The sequence below is a fragment of the Hydractinia symbiolongicarpus genome, chromosome 9 (genome assembly GCF_029227915.1).
Source record: "Hydractinia symbiolongicarpus strain clone_291-10 chromosome 9, HSymV2.1, whole genome shotgun sequence".
In the NCBI taxonomy this organism is placed as follows: domain Eukaryota; kingdom Metazoa; phylum Cnidaria; class Hydrozoa; order Anthoathecata; family Hydractiniidae; genus Hydractinia; species Hydractinia symbiolongicarpus.
The window spans coordinates 10,265,520-10,278,533 of NC_079883.1; the positions used below are offsets into that span (position 1 = coordinate 10,265,520).

General features: G+C 40.2%; 7 non-coding genes across 7 annotated transcripts; 1 reads left to right on the forward strand and 6 right to left on the reverse strand.

The window, feature by feature from the left end:
* Positions 1 to 101: 101 nt before the first annotated feature.
* Positions 102 to 174, reverse strand: Trnar-acg (transfer RNA arginine (anticodon ACG)). Its single transcript has one exon. It is a non-coding gene; the product is annotated as a tRNA-Arg (tRNA).
* A 2,922-nt stretch (positions 175 to 3,096) lies between these two features.
* Positions 3,097 to 3,261, reverse strand: LOC130660059 (U1 spliceosomal RNA). Its single transcript, XR_008987262.1, has one exon. It is a non-coding gene; the product is annotated as a U1 spliceosomal RNA (small nuclear RNA).
* A 185-nt stretch (positions 3,262 to 3,446) lies between these two features.
* Positions 3,447 to 3,638, reverse strand: LOC130661108 (U2 spliceosomal RNA). Its single transcript, XR_008988303.1, has one exon. It is a non-coding gene; the product is annotated as a U2 spliceosomal RNA (small nuclear RNA).
* Positions 3,639 to 7,896: 4,258 nt separating this feature from the next.
* Positions 7,897 to 8,015, forward strand: LOC130658103 (5S ribosomal RNA). Its single transcript, XR_008985321.1, has one exon. It is a non-coding gene; the product is annotated as a 5S ribosomal RNA (ribosomal RNA).
* Positions 8,016 to 8,343: 328 nt separating this feature from the next.
* LOC130660060 (U1 spliceosomal RNA) lies at positions 8,344 to 8,508 on the reverse strand. The gene has a single exon (XR_008987263.1). It is a non-coding gene; the product is annotated as a U1 spliceosomal RNA (small nuclear RNA).
* Positions 8,509 to 8,693: 185 nt separating this feature from the next.
* Positions 8,694 to 8,885, reverse strand: LOC130661109 (U2 spliceosomal RNA). The gene has a single exon (XR_008988304.1). It is a non-coding gene; the product is annotated as a U2 spliceosomal RNA (small nuclear RNA).
* A 322-nt stretch (positions 8,886 to 9,207) lies between these two features.
* On the reverse strand, positions 9,208 to 9,280 carry Trnar-acg (transfer RNA arginine (anticodon ACG)). Its single transcript has one exon. It is a non-coding gene; the product is annotated as a tRNA-Arg (tRNA).
* Positions 9,281 to 13,014: the final 3,734 nt, after the last annotated feature.

A 13,014-nucleotide genomic window follows, 5' to 3' on the forward strand; every position in this document is an offset into this window, starting at 1 on the left:
TTACTTTCCAATATGTCTGCGTACATTCCGTTTATCAACGCATTACGCCAGAACGTGCGCGCGCGTTACACAGTAGACCATGCAGCCGAAATGCGACAGTGCGACCCTGCCAGGAGTCGAACCTGGAATCCCCTGATTCGTAGTCAGATGCCTTATCCATTGGGCCACAGGGCCATGCTTATGACTTCGCCCCATCGTCATTTTGGCTTGCGCATTCGTTTTACTTACGACAGAATTCTTCGTGTTTGTAGCCATGAAAGAAAGGGACTTCTGTGAGTGAATTTTTTTACTGTGGTCTAATAAAAAAGTCGAAACGCAGTGCCCAATATATGAATTGCTCCTAATAGCCGGAAACAGGCCGTGTCGATGATGTAGGCCGACATACGCAACGCAAACCAAAGAACGCTTTATGAAAATCCTAACACGAGCGCGGAAGAAGCCCAAATTAACAGACTAGATGTAATGCTGAAGACCTCAAACTCCAGCAGCTTCTCTTGCAGACTATTGCGTCGTACTACAAATAAAAATTAACATGCTTTCGCATAGTCGCGGCACCCAAAACGGACATTATACGATGTACAGAAACACACATTTCTGTTTTCGCGCCAAATCAATTCCCGGGAGTGGTACTTTTACGTCCGCATACTTCGCACCGTCTTAAATTATATCTCATTTACACGGTAATGTTTAGTATACTTCTACTGTGATAACAAGCATCGTTTATCGTTGGATTGTTGTAAGAAAACATTAAAAATGAGTGAAGCAGCTTCTCCAAAGAAAATCGCACCCAAGAAGAAACCTGCTGCAAAGAAGACAGCTGATCACCCTAAATATGTGGACATGATCAAGGCTGCTATCGCTACCCTAAAGGAACGCGGTGGTTCATCTCGCCAAGCTATTACAAAATATATTCATGCAAATTACAAAGTTGCTGAAAACTCAGATCATCATCTGAAAATGGCTCTTAAACGAGGAGTAACATCAGGCGATTTGATTCAAACTAAAGGCACTGGTGCTTCTGGATCATTCAAGCTAGGTCAGGTAAAAAAAGAAAAACCTAAGAAAAAGGCCGCAGCAAAAAAGCCAACGGCAAAGAAGCCTACTGCAAAGAAAAGTACACCAAAAAAGAAGCCAGCAAAGAAGAGCACGCCAAAGAAAGCAGCAAAGAAGCCTGCCACAAAGAAAGCCTCGGCTAAGAAACCAGCAGCTAAGAAACCCACAAAGAAGCCTGTTGCTAAAAAACCTGCAGCAAAGAAGGTCAAAAAGACTCCCAAAAAGGCAGCAAAGAAGACCGCAAAAAAATAATTTGTGTGTATCTGGCTATTACATTAACAAACGGCTATTTTTATAGCCACACATTTACAAAAAAACATTATCTTGGTACAAAGTTAAACTTGTTTAAGTCACTTAAACAGTTAAAAAAGAGTAAATTTAAGATTAGATTCCCTAAGTTTAAGTATTTTCGTTTTTAAATTTCTTATTTTCTTGCTTTTACTTTTCTTGCCCTTCATATTTTTAACATTGTCAAACTTTATGTAGCATAAAATTTTTATGTAGCATAAAATTTAAACAGAAAGCAGGACAAAGTTTGATATAAAAAGCTAGCCGTAATATTTTTTATGGATGTGTGGCTATAAAAATAGCCGTTTTTTGTTTGGTAAGATGCTTAGGCACGTTCCCCACGAATTCTTCTTGCCAACTGGATGTCTTTAGGCATGATTGTAACTCGTTTTGCGTGAATGGCACACAAGTTAGTATCCTCGAACAAGCCAACAAGGTACGCTTCAGAAGCCTCTTGCAGAGCCATAACGGCTGTGCTCTGGAATCGCAGATCTGTTTTGAAGTCCTGAGCAATTTCTCGCACAAGACGCTGGAAAGGCAACTTGCGGATCAAGAGCTCGGTTGACTTCTGGTATCTTCTGATTTCTCTGAGAGCAACTGTACCAGGTCTGTAACGATGTGGTTTTTTCACTCCTCCAGTAGCTGGTGCGCTTTTCCTCGCAGCTTTAGTGGCGAGTTGTTTTCGTGGAGCCTTTCCTCCAGTAGATTTACGTGCAGTTTGCTTTGTACGAGCCATATTTTAAGAAGTCGATGTAGTACGGATACACAAGACGGTCTAAAATGCACTATCGCGCCAAAGTTTTATTTCTCATATTGATTGACAGCTAAGGTTCAAAACAAACCATTTGATTGGTGCTAAGAAAGTAATTTCTGATTGGCTGCATAATGACATTACGCTCATTACTTTAACATTTTTATAAAATCTGTGTTTTTTGGCTACGGGAAAACGGCTGTATCTTCTGATACACAAAAGCTTTTGACTTTTTTTTTTTTTAGTAAGTAGCAGAAGGTTTGGCGAATTCCAACGATGCCAAATTTATTGCCTTACTGAAACATTAAGACCACGAATTTTTAAAAAAACTACAGTTTTACTTAAAAAAATGTACAAAATGTTCGGAACATTTTGTAATGACGCAACTCTATTGGTTAATTAGGGTGTTTCCACGAGCAGTAGGTAATTTTATGGCCTCTTTTTAAAGCTGTCTGAATTCTGTTAACTCAAACGTTGTTTTTGTACTCGTTCTGTACGCAACTATATCAATATGTCTGGACGCGGAAAAGGAGGTAAAGGATTGGGAAAAGGAGGTGCTAAACGTCACCGAAAAATTCTTCGTGATAACATTCAGGGAATCACAAAACCTGCTATTCGGCGTCTTGCTCGACGAGGTGGTGTCAAACGTATCTCTGGCCTTATCTATGAGGAAACCAGAGGTGTACTGAAGGTTTTCTTAGAGAATGTTATTCGTGATGCTGTAACCTACACAGAGCACGCTAAACGCAAGACCGTTACCGCTATGGATGTTGTTTATGCCTTAAAACGTCAAGGAAGAACTCTTTACGGATTCGGAGGTTAAGCGTTGTCATTGCTCAACAAAAACGGCTATTTTTATAGCCACAAATCTTTTAAAACATTACTTTGTGCACGCTTCCAAATTACACAATGTGTAAAGTCAAGCGAGGTTTTACCTTAGCGTTTAAGTCACCACCGACATTTGGCCGCGCAACTTTTCTAAGCTCATTCATTTTGACTTAAGGAGGGGGCGAGCGCGGACGCAGGCCCCCACTACCAGAAATTGTACGGTCGAGTTACTGACGTTTGCAGTAATCGCAGAGGTCAGCCCAAGCGTAGTGCAATGCAAGAGCCTCACTCTGGAAGAAAACCCTCATTGATCAGTCTTTACTTCCCCGTCAGGTAAGTATGAGTTGGAACTGCACCGTAGCATGAGGGTACCCTTCAAAGTTTGTTAATGCTTGTGGCTTGAGTGTGTTATAAACTGCCGTGTCGCGGGGCATAGGCTGTATTCTCCCCCAGTGTACGCGTTTTGTTCCCGCCGTAGACTATGCAGAGTGCCGTCGGAAAGAGGACTGCTATTATTCTTTTATTGCTTATGTGGGCCGCCATCGGTAATAGTGCAACACCAAGGCAACCCGTGGTCACGGCGTGAATGAATCCACCTCCATGACCCAAGGCCAAAAATCAGATTAATATACTGACCATTCAGAGAATGGCCTACCAGATATTAAACTGATAAGAACAGATACTACACTTGATCTTAGCCATTAGGCCGAGAAGCGATAAAGAACAAGCGTTGCCATGATAGGCATCGTCCACACACCGTAACTGCTTGTGGAGCATGTCACGTTACTGTAAAGCTTACAACTGTCACCGCGTACGGATGGACGGCGACATAGTAAAAATCACGGCTGTTGATTTAGCCGTAGGATGGAGAGCGACTGTAGCGAGTGGATGGTAACTTACATGAATGCTAACAAAGGCGACGATACTAAGTGCGTGATATCAAATCAATTCCCGGGAGTGGTACTTTTACGTCCGCATACTTCGCACCGTCTTAAATTATATCTCATTTACACGGTAATGTTTAGTATACTTCTACTGTGATAACAAGCATCGTTTATCGTTGGATTGTTGTAAGAAAACATTAAAAATGAGTGAAGCAGCTTCTCCAAAGAAAATCGCACCCAAGAAGAAACCTGCTGCAAAGAAGACAGCTGATCACCCTAAATATGTGGACATGATCAAGGCTGCTATCGCTACCCTAAAGGAACGCGGTGGTTCATCTCGCCAAGCTATTACAAAATATATTCATGCAAATTACAAAGTTGCTGAAAACTCAGATCATCATCTGAAAATGGCTCTTAAACGAGGAGTAACATCAGGCGATTTGATTCAAACTAAAGGCACTGGTGCTTCTGGATCATTCAAGCTAGGTCAGGTAAAAAAAGAAAAACCTAAGAAAAAGGCCGCAGCAAAAAAGCCAACGGCAAAGAAGCCTACTGCAAAGAAAAGTACACCAAAAAAGAAGCCAGCAAAGAAGAGCACGCCAAAGAAAGCAGCAAAGAAGCCTGCCACAAAGAAAGCCTCGGCTAAGAAACCAGCAGCTAAGAAACCCACAAAGAAGCCTGTTGCTAAAAAACCTGCAGCAAAGAAGGTCAAAAAGACTCCCAAAAAGGCAGCAAAGAAGACCGCAAAAAAATAATTTGTGTGTATCTGGCTATTACATTAACAAACGGCTATTTTTATAGCCACACATTTACAAAAAAACATTATCTTGGTACAAAGTTAAACTTGTTTAAGTCACTTAAACAGTTAAAAAAGAGTAAATTTAAGATTAGATTCCCTAAGTTTAAGTATTTTCGTTTTTAAATTTCTTATTTTCTTGCTTTTACTTTTCTTGCCCTTCATATTTTTAACATTGTCAAACTTTATGTAGCATAAAATTTTTATGTAGCATAAAATTTAAACAGAAAGCAGGACAAAGTTTGATATAAAAAGCTAGCCGTAATATTTTTTATGGATGTGTGGCTATAAAAATAGCCGTTTTTTGTTTGGTAAGATGCTTAGGCACGTTCCCCACGAATTCTTCTTGCCAACTGGATGTCTTTAGGCATGATTGTAACTCGTTTTGCGTGAATGGCACACAAGTTAGTATCCTCGAACAAGCCAACAAGGTACGCTTCAGAAGCCTCTTGCAGAGCCATAACGGCTGTGCTCTGGAATCGCAGATCTGTTTTGAAGTCCTGAGCAATTTCTCGCACAAGACGCTGGAAAGGCAACTTGCGGATCAAGAGCTCGGTTGACTTCTGGTATCTTCTGATTTCTCTGAGAGCAACTGTACCAGGTCTGTAACGATGTGGTTTTTTCACTCCTCCAGTAGCTGGTGCGCTTTTCCTCGCAGCTTTAGTGGCGAGTTGTTTTCGTGGAGCCTTTCCTCCAGTAGATTTACGTGCAGTTTGCTTTGTACGAGCCATATTTTAAGAAGTCGATGTAGTACGGATACACAAGACGGTCTAAAATGCACTATCGCGCCAAAGTTTTATTTCTCATATTGATTGACAGCTAAGGTTCAAAACAAACCATTTGATTGGTGCTAAGAAAGTAATTTCTGATTGGCTGCATAATGACATTACGCTCATTACTTTAACATTTTTATAAAATCTGTGTTTTTTGGCTACGGGAAAACGGCTGTATCTTCTGATACACAAAAGCTTTTGACTTTTTTTTTTTTTAGTAAGTAGCAGAAGGTTTGGCGAATTCCAACGATGCCAAATTTATTGCCTTACTGAAACATTAAGACCACGAATTTTTAAAAAAACTACAGTTTTACTTAAAAAAATGTACAAAATGTTCGGAACATTTTGTAATGACGCAACTCTATTGGTTAATTAGGGTGTTTCCACGAGCAGTAGGTAATTTTATGGCCTCTTTTTAAAGCTGTCTGAATTCTGTTAACTCAAACGTTGTTTTTGTACTCGTTCTGTACGCAACTATATCAATATGTCTGGACGCGGAAAAGGAGGTAAAGGATTGGGAAAAGGAGGTGCTAAACGTCACCGAAAAATTCTTCGTGATAACATTCAGGGAATCACAAAACCTGCTATTCGGCGTCTTGCTCGACGAGGTGGTGTCAAACGTATCTCTGGCCTTATCTATGAGGAAACCAGAGGTGTACTGAAGGTTTTCTTAGAGAATGTTATTCGTGATGCTGTAACCTACACAGAGCACGCTAAACGCAAGACCGTTACCGCTATGGATGTTGTTTATGCCTTAAAACGTCAAGGAAGAACTCTTTACGGATTCGGAGGTTAAGCGTTGTCATTGCTCAACAAAAACGGCTATTTTTATAGCCACAAATCTTTTAAAACATTACTTTGTGCACGCTTCCAAATTACACAATGTGTAAAGTCTTGTCACAGTTACATTTATTGCTATACGATACTATGTCATATATGACACAAAAAAAAATTAGAAATACTTTGTAGGGTTAATTTGCCTGGGAGTGTTTCCGTGAAAAGCTGGGTTAAGTTAAATGTAAGCAATAACATGGATCAATGTACTTGTCTTTTCTGCAAGTACAGCTAATAATACGTATGAAAAGTGAAGCTAATCCACACACACATGGGGAAGTATTTTAAATGTAGGCTAGTGTTCTTAAGCACATTATTTAGAAGTTTTATTAACTTCGGTTAACTTGTAGTGACGCCAAGTAAATGTTTTTTTAAAGATGTGTGGTCTTAAAAAAGACCGTTTGTGTTTGGTAGACGTTGGTTTACTTGCTGCTTGTGTATTTTGTGACGGCTTTTGTTCCTTCACTGACTGCGTGTTTTGCAAGTTCTCCAGGCAAGAGAAGACGTACTGCGGTTTGAATTTCACGAGAAGAGATGGTCGACTTTTTGTTTTGAAGAGCCAAACGCGAAGCTTCGGAAGCAATGCGCTCAAAGATGTCGTTGACAAATGAGTTCATGATGCTCATAGCTTTGCTTGAAACTCCGACATCTGGGTGAACTTGTTTCAAAACATTGTAGATGTAAATAGCATAACTTTCCTTTCTCTTTCTCTTGCGTTTCTTTTCACCAGTTCCACCAATCTTTCCTCCTTTTTTGCCGGCTCTTTTTTCACCTTTCTTGGCTACTTTAGGTGCCTGTTTTCCTCCTTTAGCTGCTGCGTCAGACATGGTTAAAAATTTTTGCTACTTAACTTGTAAATAAGCATTAAACTGCAAGTCAAAACTTTTTGTTTATAAGTAAAAAAATCGGATCGAATTCGATCCGAAAACGCCGATACGCAATTTAATTGGTTAAAAAAAAAATCTTTTGTTTAATACTTAATTATGATTGGTTAAAAAAACATGATTTCGATCCTATTTTTATGATGAAAAAACGAGTAAAGTTTATTTCGTTAACACTTACGTTAAATATTCGTACGTTTTTGTATTAACTTACAAATCAAATCGCAGTTATGTCTGGACGTGGAAAAGGTGGAAAAGCTAAGGCTAAAGCCAAGACAAGATCCTCAAGAGCTGGACTTCAATTTCCAGTCGGTAGAGTGCATAGATTCCTTCGTAGAGGGCACTATGCTAACCGAATTGGATCTGGAGCACCAGTTTACTTAGCAGCCGTCTTGGAATATTTATCTGCTGAGATATTGGAGTTGGCTGGTAACGCAGCAAGAGACAACAAAAAAGCTAGGATTATTCCAAGACATTTACAATTGGCTGTTCGTAATGATGAAGAATTAAACAAACTTTTGAGCGGTGTAACCATTGCAGCTGGTGGTGTTTTGCCAAACATTCAAGCTGTCTTACTCCCAAAGAAGAACGACAAAGGACAGAAGAAGTAAACCGCTACACTCAGAAAACAACGGCTATTTTTATAGCCACACATCTTTAAAAAAACATTGTTTTTTTCACAAAACTATAACCTTAAAGTCTAATAGATAATCCATGCATACGCCTTGTCCTAAGTAACTCAAAGAAATTAAATAAAAAAATTTGATCACAACGTCAAAATAAATTGCACGTATTTGCACCTACTAATGTCTACGGCCATACCACGATGAACACACCCGTTCTCGTCTGATCACGGAAGTTAAGCATCGTCGGGCCGGGATAGTACTTGGATGGGGGACCGCCTGGGAACTCCCGGTGTCGTAGGCTTTTCATTTTCATTTGCTGTGATATATTTCTTGTTATAACAATTAAGGAACGTGGCGGTTGTTGAAAGTGTTTCCTATGACATTTTCCTACGACATTTTCAGGTGATAGTACGAGAAAAAAGAGCTTTCAAATGCATACAAACTCGATCTATTGCCGATCATCCAATAACCCTGACGGAATGGCAAATAAAATAAAATTCCGCCGCCTTCCGAGGACTTATATCGCAATCACGTTTCGTAACAGCCAAGCGAGGTTTTACCTTAGCGTTTAAGTCACCACCGACATTTGGCCGCGCAACTTTTCTAAGCTCATTCATTTTGACTTAAGGAGGGGGCGAGCGCGGACGCAGGCCCCCACTACCAGAAATTGTACGGTCGAGTTACTGACGTTTGCAGTAATCGCAGAGGTCAGCCCAAGCGTAGTGCAATGCAAGAGCCTCACTCTGGAAGAAAACCCTCATTGATCAGTCTTTACTTCCCCGTCAGGTAAGTATGAGTTGGAACTGCACCGTAGCATGAGGGTACCCTTCAAAGTTTGTTAATGCTTGTGGCTTGAGTGTGTTATAAACTGCCGTGTCGCGGGGCATAGGCTGTATTCTCCCCCAGTGTACGCGTTTTGTTTCCGCCGTAGACTATGCAGAGTGCCGTCGGAAAGAGGACTGCTATTATTCTTTTATTGCTTATGTGGGCCGCCATCGGTAATAGTGCAACACCAAGGCAACCCGTGGTCACGGCGTGAATGAATCCACCTCCATGACCCAAGGCCAAAAATCAGATTAATATACTGACCATTCAGAGAATGGCCTACCAGATATTAAACTGATAAGAACAGATACTACACTTGATCTTAGCCATTAGGCCGAGAAGCGATAAAGAACAAGCGTTGCCATGATAGGCATCGTCCACACACCGTAACTGCTTGTGGAGCATGTCACGTTACTGTAAAGCTTACAACTGTCACCGCGTACGGATGGACGGCGACATAGTAAAAATCACGGCTGTTGATTTAGCCGTAGGATGGAGAGCGACTGTAGCGAGTGGATGGTAACTTACATGAATGCTAACAAAGGCGACGATACTAAGTGCGTGATATTACTTTCCAATATGTCTGCGTACATTCCGTTTATCAACGCATTACGCCAGAACGTGCGCGCGCGTTACACAGTAGACCATGCAGCCGAAATGCGACAGTGCGACCCTGCCAGGAGTCGAACCTGGAATCCCCTGATTCGTAGTCAGATGCCTTATCCATTGGGCCACAGGGCCATGCTTATGACTTCGCCCCATCGTCATTTTGGCTTGCGCATTCGTTTTACTTACGACAGAATTCTTCGTGTTTGTAGCCATGAAAGAAAGGGACTTCTGTGAGTGAATTTTTTTACTGTGGTCTAATAAAAAAGTCGAAACGCAGTGCCCAATATATGAATTGCTCCTAATAGCCGGAAACAGGCCGTGTCGATGATGTAGGCCGACATACGCAACGCAAACCAAAGAACGCTTTATGAAAATCCTAACACGAGCGCGGAAGAAGCCCAAATTAACAGACTAGATGTAATGCTGGAGACCTCAAACTCCAGCAGCTTCTCTTGCAGACTATTGCGTCGTACTACAAATAAAAATTAACATGCTTTCGCATAGTCGCGGCACCCAAAACGGACATTATACGATGTACAGAAACACACATTTCTGTTTTCGCGCCAAATCAATTCCCGGGAGTGGTACTTTTACGTCCGCATACTTCGCACCGTCTTAAATTATATCTCATTTACACGGTAATGTTTAGTATACTTCTACTGTGATAACAAGCATCGTTTATCGTTGGATTGTTGTAAGAAAACATTAAAAATGAGTGAAGCAGCTTCTCCAAAGAAAATCGCACCCAAGAAGAAACCTGCTGCAAAGAAGACAGCTGATCACCCTAAATATGTGGACATGATCAAGGCTGCTATCGCTACCCTAAAGGAACGCGGTGGTTCATCTCGCCAAGCTATTACAAAATATATTCATGCAAATTACAAAGTTGCTGAAAACTCAGATCATCATCTGAAAATGGCTCTTAAACGAGGAGTAACATCAGGCGATTTGATTCAAACTAAAGGCACTGGTGCTTCTGGATCATTCAAGCTAGGTCAGGTAAAAAAAGAAAAACCTAAGAAAAAGGCCGCAGCAAAAAAGCCAACGGCAAAGAAGCCTACTGCAAAGAAAAGTACACCAAAAAAGAAGCCAGCAAAGAAGAGCACGCCAAAGAAAGCAGCAAAGAAGCCTGCCACAAAGAAAGCCTCGGCTAAGAAACCAGCAGCTAAGAAACCCACAAAGAAGCCTGTTGCTAAAAAACCTGCAGCAAAGAAGGTCAAAAAGACTCCCAAAAAGGCAGCAAAGAAGACCGCAAAAAAATAATTTGTGTGTATCTGGCTATTACATTAACAAACGGCTATTTTTATAGCCACACATTTACAAAAAAACATTATCTTGGTACAAAGTTAAACTTGTTTAAGTCACTTAAACAGTTAAAAAAGAGTAAATTTAAGATTAGATTCCCTAAGTTTAAGTATTTTCGTTTTTAAATTTCTTATTTTCTTGCTTTTACTTTTCTTGCCCTTCATATTTTTAACATTGTCAAACTTTATGTAGCATAAAATTTTTATGTAGCATAAAATTTAAACAGAAAGCAGGACAAAGTTTGATATAAAAAGCTAGCCGTAATATTTTTTATGGATGTGTGGCTATAAAAATAGCCGTTTTTTGTTTGGTAAGATGCTTAGGCACGTTCCCCACGAATTCTTCTTGCCAACTGGATGTCTTTAGGCATGATTGTAACTCGTTTTGCGTGAATGGCACACAAGTTAGTATCCTCGAACAAGCCAACAAGGTACGCTTCAGAAGCCTCTTGCAGAGCCATAACGGCTGTGCTCTGGAATCGCAGATCTGTTTTGAAGTCCTGAGCAATTTCTCGCACAAGACGCTGGAAAGGCAACTTGCGGATCAAGAGCTCGGTTGACTTCTGGTATCTTCTGATTTCTCTGAGAGCAACTGTACCAGGTCTGTAACGATGTGGTTTTTTCACTCCTCCAGTAGCTGGTGCGCTTTTCCTCGCAGCTTTAGTGGCGAGTTGTTTTCGTGGAGCCTTTCCTCCAGTAGATTTACGTGCAGTTTGCTTTGTACGAGCCATATTTTAAGAAGTCGATGTAGTACGGATACACAAGACGGTCTAAAATGCACTATCGCGCCAAAGTTTTATTTCTCATATTGATTGACAGCTAAGGTTCAAAACAAACCATTTGATTGGTGCTAAGAAAGTAATTTCTGATTGGTTGCATAATGACATTACGCTCATTACTTTAACATTTTTATAAAATCTGTGTTTTTTGGCTACGGGAAAACGGCTGTATCTTCTGATACACAAAAGCTTTTGACTTTTTTTTTTTTTAGTAAGTAGCAGAAGGTTTGGCGAATTCCAACGATGCCAAATTTATTGCCTTACTGAAACATTAAGACCACGAATTTTTAAAAAAACTACAGTTTTACTTAAAAAAATGTACAAAATGTTCGGAACATTTTGTAATGACGCAACTCTATTGGTTAATTAGGGTGTTTCCACGAGCAGTAGGTAATTTTATGGCCTCTTTTTAAAGCTGTCTGAATTCTGTTAACTCAAACGTTGTTTTTGTACTCGTTCTGTACGCAACTATATCAATATGTCTGGACGCGGAAAAGGAGGTAAAGGATTGGGAAAAGGAGGTGCTAAACGTCACCGAAAAATTCTTCGTGATAACATTCAGGGAATCACAAAACCTGCTATTCGGCGTCTTGCTCGACGAGGTGGTGTCAAACGTATCTCTGGCCTTATCTATGAGGAAACCAGAGGTGTACTGAAGGTTTTCTTAGAGAATGTTATTCGTGATGCTGTAACCTACACAGAGCACGCTAAACGCAAGACCGTTACCGCTATGGATGTTGTTTATGCCTTAAAACGTCAAGGAAGAACTCTTTACGGATTCGGAGGTTAAGCGTTGTCATTGCTCAACAAAAACGGCTATTTTTATAGCCACAAATCTTTTAAAACATTACTTTGTGCACGCTTCCAAATTACACAATGTGTAAAGTCTTGTCACAGTTACATTTATTGCTATACGATACTATGTCATATATGACACAAAAAAAATTTAGAAATACTTTGTAGGGTTAATTTGCCTGGGAGTGTTTCCGTGAAAAGCTGGGTTAAGTTAAATGTAAGCAATAACATGGATCAATGTACTTGTCTTTTCTGCAAGTACAGCTAATAATACGTATGAAAAGTGAAGCTAATCCACACACACATGGGGAAGTATTTTAAATGTAGGCTAGTGTTCTTAAGCACATTATTTAGAAGTTTTATTAACTTCGGTTAACTTGTAGTGACGCCAAGTAAATGTTTTTTTAAAGATGTGTGGTCTTAAAAAAGACCGTTTGTGTTTGGTAGACGTTGGTTTACTTGCTGCTTGTGTATTTTGTGACGGCTTTTGTTCCTTCACTGACTGCGTGTTTTGCAAGTTCTCCAGGCAAGAGAAGACGTACTGCGGTTTGAATTTCACGAGAAGAGATGGTCGACTTTTTGTTTTGAAGAGCCAAACGCGAAGCTTCGGAAGCAATGCGCTCAAAGATGTCGTTGACAAATGAGTTCATGATGCTCATAGCTTTGCTTGAAACTCCGACATCTGGGTGAACTTGTTTCAAAACATTGTAGATGTAAATAGCATAACTTTCCTTTCTCTTTCTCTTGCGTTTCTTTTCACCAGTTCCACCAATCTTTCCTCCTTTTTTGCCGGCTCTTTTTTCACCTTTCTTGGCTACTTTAGGTGCCTGTTTTCCTCCTTTAGCTGCTGCGTCAGACATGGTTAAAAATTTTTGCTACTTAACTTGTAAATAAGCATTAAACTGCAAGTCAAAACTTTTTGTTTATAAGTAAAAAAATCGGATCGAATTCGATCCGAAAACGCCGATACGCAATTTAATTGGTTAAA